The following is a 22,422-nucleotide window of genomic DNA, read 5'->3' as shown; positions in this document are numbered from 1 at the left end:
TCAGCAAAGCTGGGACTTGAGAAATGGCTGTTACTTTGTATACACACAGGCATTTAGGCATTTATATATCAGATCAATATCTGTGCATTGGCTGTAAATCTACCTGAACAGCACATTATCTTCAAACAGTCTAGCTTCAACTCCAGAGTTCCTTCCAAATCCATTTGTTACAAAGGCCTGTGTAATCTGTTCCATTGATCAAAGGTGCACCCTGACTGCTATTTGTACCTGCAATACTGGATACTGTACATGAAGGACTGAATATTGTATGTATAGGGCTGCGCATTGTACATATAGGACTGTGTATTTTACATATAGGGCTGGGTATGATACAAATAAGACTGGGCATTCCGTGTATAGGGTTGAGTTTGTGCGTGTAAGATGGACATTATACAGGTTAGGCCTGGTATTGTATCATAGGACTGGTTATTGTATATGTAAGACATACCCAGTACATGTGGGATTGTTACTTTTTGTGTAGAGATCTGTATTGTACATGAAGTGCTAGTTATTGCATCCTCTAACACATTGCCAAACACCTATCCGCCTACTTGTTCTTCTTGACTTGGTTGCTAGCAGTTTCACAATTAATGTTTAATTGCACTTATCATCACTAATGTCTAATCCAGAATGTACCTGCTGTTTCCCATCCTGAGCTAATATCCACACTTCCAAATGGTGCTATGTTATCCTTCAGTAATAATGCCTCTCGCCCTCTTAGCTTCACAAGGCTAACTTTACAAATTCTATATTTACCCACCTCTAGCCCGCCTTCTGCTCATGATCCCTCAGACACGTTAGCATCAATATTCCTACCAGCTGTGTGTTTATTCCTAAAAATACTTGCAAGAGTTTAAACCACACTTAAGCCTCTCTTTTAATACCTTTTGAGTTCTATTTGATTCTTGTTCTATTTGTCTTCCTTTCATTCTTTGTCCTGTGCAACATGAACTCATTAAACCTCATGACCGGTCACAAGCATTTGTGCCCCGATCTTAAAGAGTGTGGGGTTGGGTACAATGCATACAAGTCCAAAAGCAGGCAGTATTTCCGAGGAGTCTATGTGCAGACACACTTTCATTGGAACCCTACCCAAACCCAATGCCTGGTCAGTGGATGTGAAAAGAGGATCATAGGCTGTGGAGGTCGCAGCCAGAAACCCACAGGATTGGTCTCTAGCAGACAGGTAGGTGGTAAGGGGGACAGGGGGTAATGGAATCAGAGAACGGGATGAAGGCAATAAAGGAAGCAGTGGGGAACATGGGGTAAGGGAGGTCCAAGACGACTGTAGTGTTCAATTGCTCCATGTTTGACTATGTGAGTCTGTTTACTATTGATGCTCACTCTGCTTGACTGTAGAAAGAGCTTGAAAGTTAGAGCTGAAGCATGGATTAGACATTTTAAAGCATTGTGATAAACCTGTTAAACATACAGGAGTGAGTGCCATTTCTGCATAGATACAGGATATAAAATATATATAAGATATACCTTGTGAGGTCTGGAGGAACAGAAGTGTTCCACCTGGCCCACAAGGAAGCTGGAAATAACATTATAAAGTTAGCCCCTCGGTTTCTAATGGCCCAGGGTCCAGCTCCCAGCCGGTCTAACCTGATGAGACACCATCAGTGTTCCTCAACTCAGGTAAGTTCCAGTTGTGGCATGATGTCTTTGGATTTTAATTGTATATTTTAAAAGGACCCTACTTCCTTCCTGTGGCTGCTCACTAGCCTGTTGATAAACTTGATAACATAAAGACCATGCAGAAGGAGTTGGGGGTTTGGTGGATGGGAGACTGGGTGGGTTGCAGGAGAGGGGTTGTCATTCCCCTCATTATAACTTCCACTTTATTTGGTTTCTACTGGACATGGGGAGGTGGTGGGGCAATGGGAATTAAAATTAGGGCTCCCAGCTCTACAATATAAGTGACCAAGCTATTCAATATTAATAAAGGAAAGGCTAAAACAAGTGATCCTCACAGACAATAATTAAATGCACCAAATTATTCCTTCACAATTTCTCTCTATGTAGTGGTTTTTTTTTCTATTTCTAGTCATGCCCAGTGATAAAATATGACAAAGTGAGACAATAGACAATGCACAATAGGAAACATTCATACTGGACCCAATTAAATAAAACTGAATTTATAAAGCTTAGTGGAAAAACAAGACCATTGAGCTTCTAACCCAAAGTAAAGTGCCAAATGAAATGTGTTGGACAGTAGACTAATGGAAGAAAATTAACCACTCATAGCATCATAGAATGATACAGCACCGAATCAGAACATTCGGCTCATCATGCCTATGAGAGAGCTAGCGAAATAGTCCCACTCTCTTGGATTTTTCACATAGTGCTGTATTTTCTTCCCTTTTCAAGCATATCTCCAATCCCCCTTTGAAAGTTAATACTGAATCAACTTCCACCACCCTTTTAGGCAGTGAATTCCAGAATCGCTGTCTTGAATGCAAGTCAGATAGCGCTGTACTGGACTTTCTGAAACTGTGCCATTGTGGTGGCAAATCTGGTTTTAGATATGGCAGGCAGATTCACTGTTTTAATAATTTGCTGGTCCTAATCCCAGCATCTTGGTCAGATCCACTTAGATACATTTGGTTACAAATCTAATCACATCTTCTACTCTGTTTTACCTCTTGCCTCTCTTATTGATGTCAGAAGTAGGAATGTATCTAACATGAAAATTATCATTTGTTGTTATTTTTCCACACAGATATGAGTAAATGTATCTGACGCAGCATTAAGGAGCATGTACCTGAATGTTGTTATGGCATGGCTGATGGTAAATGCTGAGCTGCCCAAATCCCAGAGGGAAACTTGAAGTAGCTGCCAAAACAGTGTTTGCAATTCGTATAGCACGTAGAGTGGTTCTGAAATCAGGAAATGATGTCTCCGACTACTTGTATTGGTTTTATAGTAGAGTAAACATTTATTTAAAAAACTAACTTGCTATGATTTTATAGTAGATATTTATTTATTTAACAGTTAAATGTTATAAATAACACTAATTTTAAAAAAAGCAAAAAAAAATTACGCTTAAACACAAGGATGGCTTCACACAGTAAACAGTACTTTAAAATAGTTCCTCAAGATCTTAAATTAACTATCCTCAGAGCTAACCTTCCCTTTTTCTGTTCAGCAGCTATCCTTATAGATTTTCAAAATCTACAGAATTCCAGTAATTTTTACCACACTGTGCCTTTTTCTCTTGGGGTGTCCTCTGAGGCTGACAGCAACTGGATCATCAGGTCTGGCCTTGTTCACTCTGTCTTCTGGGAAGTCTGACCAGATACCCCCACCCTAGGCTTCAGTATTTCCTTAAATCTGTTCCTTCCCTTTGATCTCTCTATTGTCTCAACCAGTCTCTTTAGAAATGCTTTCTTCCCAAATTTGATTAGACTCTTCTTTACTTTAGTCTTAGACTCATTTAAAAACAAACTTACCTTATATTTACCTTATTTACCTACACCTTTTACAAGCTTCATATATCCCCCTTTGAACTAAAACAACTCAATTCAAAACTACTCCTGTTATTGCTTTATGTAAAACTCTGATTAAAGTTCCTTTTGGTTCATTAACTTATCAAAACCACTTCTTACTGTTGGTTTTAGACTCTTGCAGTTACTCTGGTTCTTAATCCAATGACCATATTTACAAACCCCCAACAGCCTGTCTTCCCGTATGTAATAAATATGACAGGGTTATTAACAGAAGAAAAATATTACAATTTCTTGTTTTCTTGACAATGTGACTTGAGGTTCTAGAGCTAAATATCTTTTCCCATTTGCCTTTATGACTTGTTGTCTTTAAGAATTTTTACTGCAATCTCCATGCTTCTCCTCCACTGACTCTTATGATGTGCTCTGCTCTCTTGTACCTCAGTCAAGTGTCCAACCTTGTAACAAAGTTTTCAGACTTCTTCCACTTAGGAAGCTTACTGACAATATTAACCTACTGCAATTCTGATTTGTCACTTCATGACAAATTGCTTTTAACTGGGGCTATTTTCAAATGTGCAATAGCTTTACCTGCATAGAGCCCATATCAGGAAATGAGGATCACACACCTCACATGTAAGGCTTCATGCACAGAGCATGCACAGGTCATCAATGATAAGAGCCATGTTTCTGAGCCCCACGGAACTGGAAGACCTTCAGGTCAGTCCTAGTTTTGTTCTCAGCCATGTTTGGAGATGCTGGTCATGCTTGGAGGGGTTGTCCATGGTGGGAGGTATTGTCGATAGTCAATAGTTGTCCATGGTGGGAGGCGCTGGTCAGGATCAGGGGCACTGACTATGATGGAGGTGTTTACCATGATTTAAAAGTCCTTTTTTCACAGATCAGATGTTAAGCAGAACTCATATCTTCCCATTTAGGGTGAAGGATATCATGAACTACTGACTGATGATCAGAACATTCTCCTTGTATCCTGGACAACAGTCCTCACTAAACATCATCAGACAGCGAACAATTCTCATTCATCTAATTGGCTATTTATGGGATCATATTGTGTTTACATAACTGCATTTCAAAACCAATTCATTGATTTTGTGATGCATTAGGATGCCCTTAGAGTTTGCTCAGGCACTCTATAAATACAAATTCTTTGTTGTGAATGTTCACATGGCTGTTTTCATAAAGTGCCTGGTTGAACTCAGACCAGGTAGAACATGATTAATGCTCAAGGATAACTTTGAAAAATGGAGCAGAGCATTGCACACACTGAGTAAATAAATCTGAAAATGCCTGTAATGTATTCATTGGTACAAGACTCACCAGGGGGGGATTTATTATGGCAGTGTTGAAACGGGTTACACTGCATGATACCAAATGAAACTCAGCATTAGCACAATTTAGAGTGTAGTATGAAGAGAACGACATTATATTGCTACAATCAGCACCAATGCCTTTGCAGTAAGAGAACATTCAGTGTTTGTACTTCCTTTGACTCCCATGGGAATGTCCAGGCCCTCTGATATTTAAGGTAGTAGATTTGATTCTGGTTTGTGCTGATTTATCTGTTCTTAGCTTGGGTGGGGAACCTAAGATTGAAAGGGTATCTTCGTAGGAAACATAAGAAATAGGAACAGGAGTAGACCATTCGGCCCCTCGAGCCTGTTCCACCATTCAAAAAGATTATGGCTGATATGCGTGTGTTTCGAATTCCACATTCCCATCTAGCCCGGACAACCTTTGATTCCCATGCCTAACAAGAATCTATCTACCTCCGCCTTAAAAATATTCAATGACGCCGCCTCCACCACCTTCTGAGGCAGAGAGTTCCAAAATCGCACAACCCTCTGAGGGAAAAAAATTCTCCTCACCTCTGACCTAAAAGAGTGACCCCTAATTTTAAAACAGTGCCCCCTAGTTCTGGACTCACCCACAAGAGGAAACATCGTTTCAACATCTACCTTGTCAAGACTATTCAGGATCTTGTACACTTCAATCAAATCACCTCTCACTCTTCTAAACTCCAGTGGAAACAAGCTCAGTCTGCTCAGCCTTTCCTCATAAGACAGCTTGCTCACTACAGGTATCAATCTAGTAAACCTCCTCTGAAAACTGTCTCCAACGCTGGTCAGGCTCAGTACGTGACGCTTACCTTTCTTAAATAAGGAAACCAAAACCGCATACAGTGAGGCACAGTCTCACCAATGCCCTATATAACTGAAGCATAACATCCTTACTTTAATGTTCAATTCCTCTTGAAATAAAGGATAGCATTCCATTAGCCTTCTTAATCACTTGCAGTACCTACATGCTAACTTTTTATGACTCATGTACTAGAATATCTAGATCCCTCAGCACCTCAGAATTATGCAGCCGTTCTCCATTTAAGTCATACTCTTTGTTCTTCCTGCTAAAGTGAACAACTTCACATTTTCCCACATTAAACTCCATTTGCCAGATCTTTGCCCACTCACTCAACCTATCTATATCTGTCTGCAACCTCCTTATGTCCTCTTTACAACATAATTTCCTACCTATCTTTGTGTCATCTGCAAATTTAACTACCATGCCTTCACTCCCCTCATCTAAAGTTGAGGCCCCACAGAGACCCTTGCGGGACTCCGCTCGTCACATCCTGCCACATCCTGCCAATCTGAAAAGGACCCATTTATGCATACTCTCTGTTTTCTGCCAGCCAGCCAATCTTCTATCCAGGCTAGTATGTTACCCCCTACACCATGAGCATTCATTTTCTGTGATCACATTTGATATGGCACCTTATCAAATGCCTTCTAGAAATCCAAGTACAGTATGTCTACAGGCTCCCCTTTATCCACAGCGTATGTTACTCCTTCAAAAAACTGCAATAAATTGGTTAAACATGATTTACCTTTCACAAAACTATGCTGACCTATAGTTTCCTGTTTTCTACCTTGCTCCCTTGTTGAATAGAGGGGTTATATTTGCTACTTCCCAGTCTGATAGAACCTTTCCAGAATCTAGGGGATTTTGGAAAATTAACACCAGCACATCTACTACTTCATTGGCCACCTCTTTTAAGACTCTAGGATGAAGTCCATCAGGACCTGGAGATTTGCCAGCCCGCAGCTCCATCAGTTTGCTCAGGGCTGCTTCCCTAGTGATTGTAATTTCACCAAGTTCCTCTCTCCCTTCTACCTCCTGATTTACAGTTATGACTGGAATGTTTTTTGTACCCTCTACAGTGAGGACAGAAGCAAAATATTTGTTCATTTCTTACCCCATTTCCTTATTATCTACTATTAACGCCCCACTGTCACTCTCTAGAGGACCAACACTCATTTTACTTACCCTATGCCTTTTTAAAAACCTGTAGAATCTCTTGCTATCCATTTTTACCTCTCACACTCTAATTTCTTTCTCCTGATTAACCTTTTAGCCATTCTCTGCTGTTCTTTATATTCTGTCCAACCATTTGTCCTGTCACTGATCTTTGCGGAGTTGTATGCTTTTTCATTAAGTTTGATGCTTTCCTTAACTTTAGTTAACCACAGATGGTGGGTCCTCCCCTTATAATTTTTCTTTATAGTAGGAATATACTTACTCTGAATATTCTGAAAAATTCCCTTAAAAGTCTGCTACTGTTTCTCTATTGATCTATCCTCTAGCCCAGTATCCCAGATAACTTCAGCTAACTCAACTTTCATGCCCCTCATAGTTGCCCTTATTTAAGTTTAAGATACTTGTCTTAAACACACTCTTTTCCCTTTCAAACTGGATGCAAAATTCAATCATATTGTGGTCACTGCTATCTAGGGGTGCCTTTACTCTGAGGTCATTAATTAATCCTGTCATGTTACACAATACCAAGTCTAATATAACCTGCTCTCTGGTTGGTTCCAGAACATGCTGCTCTAAGAAACTATCTTGAAAGCATTCTTAGAACTCCTCATCCAGGCTACTACTGCCAATCTGATTTTTCCAGTTTATATGTAGATTAAAATCTCCTATGATATTGCTGTTCCTTTATCACAAGCACACAATATTTCCTCTTGAATATTCTTTTCCTACACTGTGGCTACTGTTAGGGGGCCTGTACAACACTCCCACTAGTGACTTTTTTCCCCTACTATTCCTCATCTCCACCCAAACCAATTCCACATCCTGATCCCTTCAAACAAGGTCATCTCTAACTAGGAACCAGAATTCAGCAGGATTATGAAAGTGTTATGTTAGTGACATGGAAATTACGATGAAACACTTTCCACAGCTTTTTGCCTCAGTGTTGGGGAGGCGGAGGGGGAGGGGGTGAGTGGGAGGTGGGTGGGATGTGGCGAGTTGCAGAGCAAGTGAAAAAGAAACCCACATAAAGAGGGTGCTAGTGGTTACCTTGTAGCAGTTAAAAATGGAAGAAGTTTTAAGGAACAACCATTGCTAGTTTAGTTATAATAAAGTTGGGGCGGGTGGTGGGAGGGGTGGGGGGTGGTCATTTCCATGTCGCAACCTGCCCAGTGATCTGACACAGTAAATCACCTACCCACTATACAACCCACCCACTGAACAACCCACCTGGTTTTCATCCTATTAGTTGCAACAGTCCATTAGGATGACTCTACAATGCCAACTCCAAGGCTACTGAATGGTTAAAGCATGAATGATGCCTAACATAGACCCTTAATACCCTTGACTCATACTTTAACTCTCTACTTTGTAGTTTATAGTTTGAATATTATCCAATCTTTAGTGTACGATTTGTGCATTCATAAATGATAACACATGTAAGAACTCAGATTGGAAATGAATTCTCCATATATATGATTCACAGCCACATGAATGCAGAGTTACGATCTTATTTTACCTTAGTGTTTTTTTTCCAGACCGTCATGGAGATTAGCCCTAAGGGTTAATCTCTTTGTGTGAGCTCTTTGTGTGTGGAACAATTTAATTGAAAACCAAACAATTAATATGAAATATCCAATCCAAGATTGAAGTATTTTTCTAAAATGCTGCTTATTAAGATGAAATTTCAGTCAGTTTTCCGAAAATGTTTCTGTTGTTGCACTTTCCAAAGTGACATCAGAGTTGGATGATTGGAATATTTGTCCTTTGTGCTGGCTAAGTGCTGGTTTACCCCATTGAGAACTCTGAAAGGAGGGTATTTATGAGGCTGTCACATTTGACTGGTTTTCTTTCATCTCTATTATCGTACACACTGGTCAATTTTGTTTGAGTTTGTCAAATCCGACAAAAATGAACAATTAGAGAAAGAGGAAAGTTTGTGACAAATAGCATAGGTGCATTTAAGGAGAAGTTTGATACGCATAAAAGGGAGAAAGGAATAAAAGTTTATGTAGATAGGGTTCAATGAAATGGTGGAGATGTGTGGAAGGTACTGTCGAAGGAGCCTTGGTGAGTTGCTGCAATACATCTTGTATATGGTACATACTGCTGTCACTGTGCATCAGTGGCAGAGGGAGTGAATGTTTCAGGTGGTAGATGGGGTGCCAATCAAACGGGCTGCCTTGTTCTGGATGTTATCAAGCTTTTTGAGTGTTGAGCTGCACTCATCCAGGCAAGTAGAGAGTGTTCCATCACACTCCTGACCTCTGCCATGTAGATGGTGGACAAGCTTTGGGGAGTCAGGAGGTGATGCCATTGACTATCAATGGTTATATTCTCTTTTGTTGGAGATGGTCATTGCCTGGTACTTCTGAGGCTTAAATATTAGTTGCCACTTATCAGTCCAAGCCTGAAAGTTGTCCAGTCTTGCTACATATGGACAAGGACAGCTTCTGTATCTGAGGAGTCATGAATGGTGCTAAACATTGTGCAATCATCAGCGAACATCACTGTTATGTTATTCTTCTATTCGATGTAAATGGATCGATCACACACAAAGATTGGTAAAACAATAATGTGTTTTTTTTATTTGAAGTTAAGCCTATATACATATAGATTTACTAGGAGGCTAAATATAGTACATCTGATCTCTCCCTGCTGTTTGCCAACTGCCTGTAAGTCATGAGACTACTACATCACATCCTGTCGAGATAGTAATGATTGACAGAAATTTTAGAAATACTTGTTAAAGTTATATGCACATCATTTCACAACACCCCTTTTTTTCTAAACTAAAGGTTTACCTTTAAAGAATCAAACTACTTACATAAGACAAAATAACATTGTGTCTGAATATACTTTAACACCGAGGAATAAGTTTACAAGTCTTTGAAACGTAGTGGTGGTTGCTTATTCCTCCAGCTATAGGAACATAGGACTTAGGAGCAGGGGTAGGCCATTCGGCACAGACAATGGCAGAGCAGGCTCAATAAGATCATGGCTGATGTGGTTGTGGTCTCAACTCCACTTTCCTGTCTGCCCCCCATAACCCTTGACTCCTTTGTCTATCAAAATCTGTCTAACACAGCCTTGAATAAATTCAATGACCCAGCCTCCACTGTTCTCTGGGGAACCAGAGGGCTAACCCTTTGAGAGAAAAAAGAAATTTCCTTATGTCCATCTTAAATGGTAAACCTCTTATTCTTAAACTGTGTCTCCTGGTTCCAGTCTCTCCCACATCCTCCTGGTATCCACCCTATCAAATCCACTTAGGGTATCATATGTTTCAATAAGATCACCTCTCCTTCTTCTAAACTCCAATGGGTATAGGCCTAACCTGTTCTATGGTGACCTTTGCTGAAGGCTGGTGCACGTTTTCAAAATGCTGGTTAGGGGTGCTTTGTCTGTATTGCATTTTAGATTGTATTCTAAACACAATAGGATTGTTTGGTGTTTCTAGTTGTGGTATTGTTCTGATTTAGCATTTGTTTTGTTGCACTGTCATACCACTTGGTGTTCATACCTGATACGCTCTTGGTTCTGGGCACATGCTGACAGTTTCTATTGGTTTCCAGGTGCCGTCAGTTGGGTGTTGGACTCAAACTTTCTGCCCAATATTCAGGTTGTGTAATTCAATTCCCTGTGTTGGTCACAGTCATCTTTCATCTCCCCCTGTTTTCGACTAATACCCCTGGGAGTATCGATGAGTGATGACTGGGGATGGTTGTTCGCACTTGTCTGCTGAATAGTGATTCTATGTTGGTTCCGCAGTACGATGAAGTTTGCAGGTTCAGAATGGGTATACATACTTGGTTCAAACAGTGTCATGTAGCCTGTCCACCGATGATCCCACTTGAGTGTAATGGATCCCAGGAACAGAATCTCTGAGCCGTTGTACAGAGTGAATTTGGCAGTGGTTGGTTGAATCATTACTTGCTGCTTCTGTGGGTACATAGGGGAGAATTTTCTCCCCGTTGGGTGGGCCGTTCGGGGGCGGGCGCAGAGCCGACCACCGCCCACAATTGGCTCCGCACTGCCACTTTACGTGGGCAGGCCAATTAAGGCGGGAGTGCAATAAATGCGGCTCCCGAGGACAGCGGGAGTGGGCGGGTGGCGGTGGACGTGCAATGACCACCGGGTCCAATGGCGACCCAGCGGCCTGTTCAAATAGAGCACAGACAGCCTTGCAAAGGCTGTTCATCATGGCCAGCAGAGGAGTGCTGCTGGAGGGCAGGCCAGGCAGGAGGGTAGGGCAGCGGGGCAGTGTGCCCCTTGGTTTTCTGAGTGCCTAGCTGCCCTCCTGGAGGAGGTTCTCGCTCCGAGGGACGGGAGGCAGAGGCCCCCCTGACCTGACCAAACGTGCCTGGGAGGAGGTGGCAGACATAGTCAGCTCCCATGACGTGGTGCGACACATGTGGGTCCAATGCTGCAAGCAATTCAATGACCTCTTGTGCTCAGGAAGGGTGAGCACCATGTTGCCAAAGGTCACTTAACACAGCAGGTAGGCTTTCCCCCCAGCCCCCACCAACCCTCCCCTCCCCCCCCTTCAACTGTGAGTGTAGTTGCTGCATTGAATCATTGACGGCATGTGTCCCTCGCTGGGTGGGCCAGCAGGTATTGCCCATGCCATGCCTAGTTCACCCTGAGAGGGTAGTGCTGAGCTGGGTTCTGCACCTGCAGCATGTGTTAGACTGACACCCAGAGTACCGTTTTGGGGGCTACCTCAAGGATCTGTACCTAGGCGCAGTACTGGAACTGCAAAATATGTCAAAGTCAGGCTGCTGATATGCTGGGAGGGGAGTTTCCAGGTGGCGGGGCACCAATCCATCTGCTGCCCTTGGCGTTCCATGTGCTTGTGCGTCCTTGCTTTGCAAGGTTAGACTGTGTGGTGCCAAATGTGATGAAGGCAGCATGTGGGCAAGGGGGTTCAGCCCTGGCTTCTTGGCGTGAGTGTGCAGCAGCTGCGGGGTGACGAAGCACTGGAGCCCTGCAATGTCCCTCTCTGGCTGGGTGGCAGGGATGTGATGGGAATCCAGGCGCAGACTGGACTAATCAATGCTCCTCCCTCCTTCTCAAGAGAAGACCACACACAATGCTGCCAAGCGGATGCGGACTGGCAGAGGCCAGGCCCAGTTGGCCATCATCACCAGATACGAGCAGGAGACCATGGATCTGGAGAGGTGCCATGCACCCAGGCCACCGGTGGCGGTGAGGCTGGGGTGCCACGGGGAGGTAAGATTGCCGAGCATTGAGGTCACCATGTGTGTCCCAGCAGCCATGGCACTGCTGAATGCTCTGTGATTGAAGTTTGCAACATGGGTTGACCATTGATTATGGAAGGATGAGCGCATACTGATCCGGGGGAGCGGCATGCGCATTGACATTGTCTCCACTTTAACTAATCAAATGACCTTGTTCTTCCTTTCAGCATCACCAGAGCAGAGCCGGGAGGAGGGGGCGGAGGGGCCGCGACTAACACCAAAGGGTCCTGAGGAAATCCACTCACCAGCATCACACCATCTCAGCCAGGCAGGCACCGGCGCAGATACCAGCACTTCGGTGGGAATTAGATCATCGGCTAGTGTCCCGGGGCACAGCGGTGAGGGCACTTCACACTTGCCAGAGGTGTGGGGGTAGACAGAGAGTGCCCAGGGTGCTGGCAGTCGGAGGACTGCAGGGGACCAGGCACATGCTCGGTCGGTGGCTGATGATGTGCCTTTGGAGTCATCCATGAGGCAGCAAACGCTGGAAATGCAGCAGGATGTGTGGGACGACCTGGTGGAGATACATGAGGCTAAGCGCAGCATAGTGCCTGTGCTGGAGTAGTCCACGTGGAGCATCACCGATGCATTGAGCCTCATGGCCAAGTGCCATGCTTGCTCCATGGAGAGAGTGGCGACTCTTGTGGAGAAGCTCCTCCGGGAGAACAATCAGGGCCTCCTGGGGTTTCACTCGGAGCTGCAACATCTCACAGCGGCATTGACCTCAGCTGGGAGAAGGATTGGGCACCAAGTTTCCCAGCTCGGTGCCCATCCATCAATGGTGAGCAGGGAGGTCCGAAGTGACCTCATGTCGGTGTACAAGCTACCTGTCGTCTCTGCGGGATCCTCTCAGGGAGCTCCGGATGAGAGCAGCAGTTCCTCCACCCCTCTGCCAGTGACTGTGGGATCCAATCAGGCTGTAGTGACTGGGGAGAAGCCAGCTGTGGAACTGGCCGCTCCCTCCCAGGCGGGGCCATCAAAGGCTTCACGGGCCATAGGATGGCCACCAAGGTCATCGAAGCCAACAGGACAGCACAGTGACCAGGCTGTCTCAGATGTCGGTGCCAGCGAGGGGGGAGCACCTAGACTCCCGGAAGTAGCACCCAGAAACATAAACTTAAGGCACCTTAGGCGCACCACAGGCTTCTCACTGATGGTTTTACATTGCCCCGCTATTAGTTGATGACAAGTTGGTGTGATGCATTACACCTTTGCACTCATTTTATTTTCTGCTTCATTTTGTTAATTCATTGAATTTTGATATGTGATCAGGCTCAGGGTGATTCCTTACTTCTGCAGGTGAAGGGGAACCCATGATGTTATGAGTGACTTGTTTGACAATGAACTTTATTGACAAGATAGTAAATGTTCCTATCCAGGCAGATGTTGCTCTCAGGTATCGAATATGGATTGTGCAGCCCTGGCTTGTGTTGGAGGTCCATCTGTGGTGTGCTAGTTGGATTAAAGCCTCCCAGGTATCCCTGCCTCCCTGGAGGTTGTCCAGGTCAGCGTCTATCCCCTCAGCGTTCTCCTGTCAGGTCTCAGGGCCTATCATCTGACAATTGGAGGTGACTGTCTCCCTTGAATGACAGAGCCTCCTTCGGCACTGCACCTCAGACATATTGAGATAGCTGCATCGCCACCTGTAAACCCTGGCAGCACAATAGTGGCGTCATCTACAGTCCCTTCCACTTTGGACTTCCTGTTGGCCCTGTGCCCCTTGTGCCTGCGCCTCTCCTCCCAAAGGTGGCTCCCCTGGAGGCTGAATGTAGACTTCTGGCCTCCTCCCATTTCTAGCCTTCCCTTCCTCCTCAGAGGAGGTGCCTCCAATGGAGAGCACAACTCCCATTCCCAGGCTAAGGGAAGGCTTCCTGAAACCAGCAAGGCCCCAGAAATGATGTTTACTCAGAGTCCTGACCTGAAAGCTATTACTCCTGTCCAAGCAGCTGTGAAGAGTTTTGAAGTATTCCTGCTCACACAGGCAAGTATCAATAACTTTAACAATTAAATGTCTGACAAATAACACTTGCGATCCCACTCACCTCTCTTATCCCACCTGTGAATGAGGTTTATAAAAATGTGGCCTACCCGCCTGACCTTTGCCCGACAACCTGAAGATCGCATGGGCCCCGAAAAATCAGTGTCAATTGATGCTTCAAGGGCCTTAAGTGGCCCGTTAATTAATGGCGGGCGCGCATCAGAGATCATCGCGCAGCCGCCCACCAAAATATCCCGATGGCGCACGTTGACGTTGGGACGCTCACCTGATGTCACCACACGTCATTTTATATGTTGCCATGCGTAGGCCACCCCCGCATACCAATGAGAAAATTCTGGCCATAGAGTTCAGTGTGCGAAGGGGAAGGATTTCTGCCTGCACGGGATCCAGTTTTGCACATAGGTTATACTGACACTTCATCTGTGGGCATATAATCCGGTCAGATAGCAAAAGTTGGTACACATGTGCCAATACATTCTTTGATGTTCATCGTGCTGAATGTCAGCTCAGTTTGAGTGTCGCTGGCCTGGTTATTCTCATCATCAGACCAAATAGCTTAACTAGACATTGCGCCGATCTGGTTTTTACGCTGTTTGGTATGCAGTCTTGGTTGATTGGAATGCTGTACCTGTCCGTCCTCTGTTTGGGGCTTCTCATGATGGGGAATCAGTTGTTCCAGCCTTTGCTTTCTGCATTGGCGCTTCCAGTTTCCTCTGGTGTCAATTGTCTTGTATACAGTGTTAAAAGCTGGGCATTTCCTGGGTGCATTTATGAGAGCATCCCACATGCATTGTATATGAGGCTTGCTTGCATTGATTATCGTGCCAATGGTGAATGATTAAGCTTAGCCTGTAGACTCTGTCTACTCAGTAGTATAACCTCATACTTGCATCTGCCTTTCAGTAGTGCTTCCATGTTGTAACCTTTACGTTGACCCAAGAGGTCTTTTTGGAGTGCTTAATTGGGGTAGATGCTGTCACAAAGTCAAGTGTTCTGTCTGTCAGCTCTGCTGCTGTGAAGTCTCAATCACACCCCTTGTCTCTGCATCTACTATGAATCGGTCAATGGTCTCTGTCAGTTGTTGCCTAAAGGACATGAATTCCAGATGGTGTATTCAGAGTTGAGCTTAAGGTGTAATTGATCTTCAAGTGTTGACCATGTTTTCTCTGGATTTTTAAGATGGTTGTTAGACACACCTGATGTGCTTAGTCTGTAGGGGCCTTCATTGCCTACTGCAATTTTAATCTTAGTGGTTAGTTTATCTATTCGTACATTTTGAGGTCCCAAATGCACAGTTTGGCACATTGTTGGAACAAAGTGAAATCAGGTAGGAGGTATGTTGCCTTCCAATTGAGAGTTGGATATTTTGTCATCATCTTTTAGCTTTTTGCAGGATTTTTTATGCTATCTGGAGCTTTTGACAGCTTTGTAAGCTTCCTCCAACTCTTTTAGAGTTAATTTAGCTCTGATTTGCAGTACCTTTAGTGGCCACTACCTTAACTGGTCATTGGTTATTGTTTGATTGTAATAGTGGCTCTGTTCAGCTCTTTCTGATTTTCCCATTTTAACTTTCAGCTCTGCCCACAACACAATAATTTTAACATGAAATTGAGCTGCCTGCCTTAAAGGCTAAGTGAAACAGTGAAGAAAGCTTTTTTTAAATCTTTTTTTCTAGTAGCTGTTAGTTGGCGCAGTGATACTTTTCAGCCCAGCCGATTGTTTTCAACTTCTCCAGAAGCAGCAATAAGGATTGTTTCCTATGCATGAGTTCTGCTTACAATGAGACCACGTGCAGTCTGCTGTTTGATTTTTGTCCCTGCTTAAACTTTGCAGGAGGTAAACTTTAACTATATAAGCTCTCCCAAGTTTAAACAATCTTACTAGGACCGCATGCCTGCTGACTAGAGTGAAGTGTGATCCCAGAATGAAGATACAGTGTATGTAGGATCCCTAGAGGGCTGGAGAAACACTTACACATGGTGAGGCTTCATGGTTGTTTCACTTTCACACCAGTTGTTTTCTTGAGCTGTATGTGAAGATTGAGGGTTGTATATTTTCAGTCAAATCTTCAAAAACCATGCTGCCACCATGTTACGTTCATTTTCTCTTCGATGTAAATGTATTGATCAGACACAAGGATTGATGAAACAGTAATGTGTGTTATTTATTTGAAGATAAGACTATGTACAGATAGTTTACTAGGAAGCTAAGTATAGTACATCTGATCTCTACTCTGCTCTTTGCTGACTGCCTACAAGTCATACGGCTACTAGATCATATTCTGACGAGGTAATGACTGACAGCAGCTTAAGATATACTCCCTCAAAGGTATATGCACATCATATCACAACACTTCTGACCTTATAATGAAGGGAAGGTCATTGATGAAGCTAAAATGGTTGGGCTAGGACACTATCCTGAAGAACTCCTGCAGAGATGTCTTGGGACTGAGAGGATTGACCTCCAGCAACCATAACCATCTTCCTTTGTGCTAGGCGTGACTCCAACTAGTGGACAGTTTTCCCCTGATTTCCTTTGGGTCGAATAGCCTATTCCTGTGCTGTAGGCTCAAGATAAAGCTCCTAGACATCACTTCAACAATGAACATTTAGAGCCAAGTATTGAATATTTGGGCTGCACCCACTGAATAGGCAGAACATCCAACCCTAATATTATTTGGTCCAAAACTGCCTTTCTACGTGGCTTTCAATTAACAAGAATTTAACAAGACTCTGAACAAAAATTTCTCACTGGCTCAAGATAAAATTTAAGTGTAATAAAATGTATTATTCAGGTTTGCTTTGCGAGTAAGTCAGCAACCATCTTTCAACATACGAACATGGACAAGGAGCAGGGGTAGGCCACTCGGCCCCTCAAGCCTGCTCTGCCATTCAATAAGATCATGGCTGATCTGATTGTGACCACCCGCCTAGCCCCAATAACCTTTCACCTCCTTGTTAATCAAGAATCTAGCTAGCTCTGTCTTCAAAATATTCAAAGACTCTGCTTCCACTGCCTCTTGAGGAAGAGAGTTCCAAAGACTCACAACCCTCTGAGAAGAAAAAAAATTCTCCTCGTCTCTGTTTTAAATGGGCGACCCCTTATTTTTAAACAGTGACCCCTAGTTCTAGATTCTCCCGCAAGAGGAAACATCCCCTCCACATCCACCCTATCGAGACCCCTCAGGATTAAGTCACCTCTTACTCTTCTAAATTCCAGTGGGTCCAAGCTTAACCTGTCCAACCTTTCCTCGTAAGACAACCCATCCATTCCAGGTATTGGTCTAATAAACCTTCTCTGAACAAAACAGTTTGAATTCTCTTTTAGTTTCCTTGAGCCCATTTTGGGAGCTCTTGCTGGGAAAGAAAGGAAATCTGAAGACATAATGACACTTTTGAATGGAATCTAGTATTTCGGGACCTCATTATTTTAATGAGAATTCCTGAAATAAATCACAAGTTGGATAAGGAATCAGAGTTGATATTATTAGATAATTAAGATTATGACTTCTAGCACTAGGTTATTTCTATGGATTGAAATCTTAAAATTTTTGGTTTTTATATCTGACTCTTAAAGAATCAAGCACAAGTGTATCTTGTTGAACCTCGAACTCATTTAACTTGTTCAATTTAATGTTCCTTTCTAACTTATTTTACAGCTCTTCCATACATAAAAATGGAGTTCTCTTTCCCTTCCAACTTGTAAATCACAATGTTTAACCATTTTCTCTTCATACCTGAACACCCTCGCCCTTTTCCCTTACACATGCACACCCTCCCCCACCATGCTCACACCCCTCTCCCTTCACACACTCACACTCCTCTTCCCTCACATCCCTCCCCACTTCTCACTTACGCTGCTCCCCTGCTCACACCCCGCACCACTTCTTACTCACACCCCTCTCCCACCCCTTATTTACAACCCTCTTCCCTCACACACTCACCACTCACACCCCTCCCCATTACTCACACCCCTCTCCCACCCCTTATTTACAACCCTCTTCCCTCACACACTCACCACTCGCACCCCTCCCCATTACTCATACCCCCCCCACCCCATACTCACACCTGTTTTCCAACACACCCTTCCCCTACCATGTTCACACCCCTCCCCCACCTCTCACTTACATCCCTCCTGCAACCCTCCGTCACACACATCACTCACACCTCCCGCTCACAACCCTCCCCAACACCTCACTCACACCCTTCACTTCCGTCACGCACAACCCTCCACCATCCCTCACTCATGCCCCTCCCCATCCCTCACTCACACTCCTCGCATCTCTCACTCACAACCCTCCAATCCTTCACTCATAACCCCCCACCATCCCTCTCTCACACGCCTCCACATCTCTCATTCACACCCCTTCCTCATTCCTCACTCACACCCACTCACACCTAGCGCTCACACCCTCCCCCCACTCCTCAATCACATGCCCTCCTATACCCCACCCCTCACTCACACCCCTCACACAACCTTTTCTCATTCCTCTCACACCCTCCCCACCCCCCACTTACATTCCTCCCCCACCCCTCACTTACACCCCTCCCCATCCCTCACTGACTCTGCCCCATCCCAACTCCTCCAACCCACACTCACACCCTCCCCATCCTTCACTCACATCACTTCCCCATTCCTCACTCATAAACCCCCCCCACCCCTCACTCATACCCATCCACATCGCTCTCACATGCCTCCCCACCCCTCTCTCACAACCCTCCCTCATTTCTCACTCACGCACCACCCTAGCCCTCACTCACACCCCTCACTCTCACATTCTTCCCCACCCCTCATTCACAAACCTTCCCTACCCCTCTCTCATTCCTCATTCACACTCCTACCCAACCTCTCATTCACAACCTTCCCACATGCCTCATTCACACCTCCCACTCATACTCCTCCCCATATGTCACTCACACCCCTCCCTCACCCCTCACTCATTCTCACCCCCCATCCCTCACTTACTCTTATCTCTCACTCATACCCCTCTCCTACTTCTCACTCACACCTCTCCCTCACACCACCCTCACATCCCTCCCTCATTCCTACTCACACCATCCCCCACCCCTCAAGCCCACCCCTCACCATGACTCACTGACCCCTCCCTATCCCAAATCCCCCACCCCTCACTCACACCCTCCCCCATCCTTCACTCACACCACTTCCTCATCCCTCACACACCCCTCTCCATCCCTCACTCACACCCCTCCCAATCCCTCACTAACAACCCTCCTGCACCCCTCACTCACCCCCTCCCACTCCTCACACACACACATCCCCCACCCCTCACTCACGCCCCTCCCCCACCCTTCACTCACACCCCTCACTAACATTCCTCCGCCTCATACCCCTCCTCCTTTAGGACCAGCATTCATGATTGATGAATGATTCCGTTTCTTTGGGGAGATAACAGATCAGTGGCTGGAAGAGATTTAGTAGATATTATTCCCTGGATATCAGGAAGGTATTTGATTCTGATACATATAATACTGAATTAAATCTGGTCCACACATCTTCACTGCTCCCCAGATGAACTCATGGGTCTCTAGGGACAGTTTGGAGGCATTTATCTAATGCAAAAAAAACTCAATGGGTTCACTACAGTCAACTTTACTTTTAATCATGCAATTCCACAGGGCTAGTCTCACAGCGGGATGCTTTCACTGACTTCACCAGCCTCTTCCCAAGGAAGCTGAGGACAAGGCTAATTTATTTTCAAACGTATGCTTGTGCATCAAACATTGCTGCAAAACATAGTGGTAGTGCACACCCAGTGGAATTTGAACCATATCAGTTTGGTTCTCTGTTTTACACTTGCCCCATTTCCTACCCCATTGCTGCTACTCATTTCTGATCCAATTAAAATCAGCCCCATGGTGTCTCCTGTGAGCTGAATACCTAGTGCCAAGCAGGACATTCTATTTGTTAACTAAACAAAAGCTGTTCAGAAATGGGATAGATTATGACACCATGAGGACATGTATATCCCAAGGCCATAGAATCACTGAGATAAAAACAAAAAGCTAAAAGCTGCTGCGGATGCTGGAAATCCAAAACAAAAACAGAATTACCTGGAAAAACTCAGCAGGTCTGGCAGCGTCGGTGGAGAAGAAATCAGTTAACGTTACGAGTCTTCTTGACCCTTCGGCAGAACAGAACCGTTCTGCCGAAGGGTCACGAAGACTCGAAACGTTAACTGATTTCTTCTCCACCGATGCTGCCAGACCTGCTGAGTTTATCCAGGTAATTCTGTTTTTGTCATAGAATCACTATTGCATGTCCTAAACAGACAGCAGCTAGTCTCTGATCATTGGACCATCACAGATACCTCCAGCTTCTCCATACATGACCAACAGATTATTTCCTCTACCAAAGTCTACCAATGTGCTTGATCTGTTTACTTTAAATCCCCCAGTAACACTCCAGGGACCAACCAGTATTTCACGGTCACTCAATCTTCAATCCATTTGAGCATCAAAATTGAACAGCCCCAGAAAACTGCTAGTCAGTATTTAGTTGACAATGTTTCCAAATGCCCATACTCCCTAATGGGCCTCTATAGATACAGACCAGCCGAATTCAATCAGCTCCATTTTGCACACAAGATCACTGGTGAAGGGCACCTCTTCATGTTTGGAACATGCATCCATACAGACAGGAAAACCCTTCCTCATGATCAACACTCTTCTTTCTCCTTCCAAAACAACTCAACCTTGACCATTGAAAACCAATTGAAGCAAAGCTGCAGTATTACGGGATGAGATTATTATGGGATGGAGTCACTATGTTGCTTTTCTCCTGCCCTTTTAATGCCCTTCACCACAGTTGACCATTGATCCATAACCTATAGCAGCAATGGAGCCACTCATCTCTGACATGGGGGCCCCATCTTTCTTTCATTCACTGCGTCATGTATGGTGGCCAAGGCTGATTAGGTCTTGAATGACCTGTGACCTCCCAACATCCTGTGCACCATACTGCAGCATAATAAAGTGTCAATTCTCCACCCCACTCCAGTAGACATATTCATTTCATTCTTTAGCGAGGCCAATCAATCATAGGCTAAATGTCTAAAAGCATTTCCCAATTTTCCCAAGTCTTTCTCAAGAACCATAGTCTATGCCCAATAATGGACTATTCTGCTGATAGATGGAGACGTTGCAAATTTTGAAACTTGTCTTTTTTGCACATTTCTTTTAATGAAGCCCATTTCTATTGGTGGGAGTGTAGCAGAAAATTTGCCATAGAATAAAAGTCACTTACCAAGTCTACTAATGTTTCAGCCTTATCTACACCACATGGACTGCAGTGGTTCAAGAAGACGGCTCACCAACACCTTCTCAGGGGCAATTAGGGATGGGCAATAAATGCTGGCCTAGCCAGTGACGCCCACATCTCAAGAACAAATAAAAGTTTCCTAAGTAACACTTCATAGGGCATTTAAAAATCAGGATCAAAGTCAGGTTAATGGGCAATCCTTTTTACAATGAATAATAATTAGCCATAGATAATTAAATCAATTTAATGAGGATGGTTCATTTTAACAACAATATTTTCCTTTAAAGACTATATTTGTTTCAGTCCTTTACTGAATTTCATCAATCCACATAAATGCCTGCAACCACAAAATCAAAATGTGAACTGATCAAAGGTCAAAATGGAAGCGAGGTAAACCAGTTGAACAAAAACTGCATCAGGAAGCTCTCCTGATGACCTTGTAGAGATAGCTACCTTCTAGTGTTGTTCTAACATAGCAGAGAAGACTCAGGTTCTTGAGGACTCAAGCCCTCTGCTGAAATAGCTGATCTCAACCACAACTAGAACTGAGAGGTGATAACAGGCCTCTTCATCCAAGAGATAGGGGGATTTCTCTTCAGTGCCTGCAGTTGTATAGGCATCAGATAAGATCCAGATTGGGCTCACCTGTAACTTTCTCTATGGTTCAATAACCTGTCAACAAAGTGTCACTTTGGCTCAACATGCACATCTCTGGGTTAATGGGTCACAGGTTCAAGGCCTTCTCCAGTATTCAAGCATGAAACCTAAGCTGATGCTTCAGTGCAGTACTGAGGGAGTGCTACACAGTCAGAAGTGCCATCTTTCTGTCTTCTTCAGAAGGTGGATATTAAAGACCCCAAATCAAAGAAGAGCAGGGAGTTTTCCTAGTTCCCTGCCCAACATTGCCCCCTCATTCAACCCCACCATAAACACCCAAATTAGTTGGTCATCCATCTCATTGCTGTGGAACCTTGCAGTCCCCAAATTAGCTGCCAAATTTCCTCACATCGATGACAGCTTAAGAGTAATTTACTGACTGCGAAGTATCGTGGGACATCCCAAGGGATGGATAAGGTGCTATACATAAAGGTAATAAAAGTAA

General features: G+C 44.3%; 1 protein-coding gene across 1 annotated transcript in view; it reads right to left on the bottom strand.

Annotated features, from left to right (window-relative positions):
* Window positions 1-22,422, bottom strand: part of LOC144695011 (catenin alpha-3-like) — a 1,693,436-nt gene that overhangs the window by 533,895 nt on the left and 1,137,119 nt on the right. The gene's annotated exons all lie outside the window — the stretch shown is intronic.

This window comes from Cetorhinus maximus, chromosome 20 (assembly GCF_964194155.1).
Source record: "Cetorhinus maximus chromosome 20, sCetMax3.hap1.1, whole genome shotgun sequence".
Taxonomy (NCBI): Eukaryota; Metazoa; Chordata; class Chondrichthyes; order Lamniformes; family Cetorhinidae; genus Cetorhinus; species Cetorhinus maximus.
This window is presented reverse-complemented; position numbering and strand designations above follow the sequence as displayed.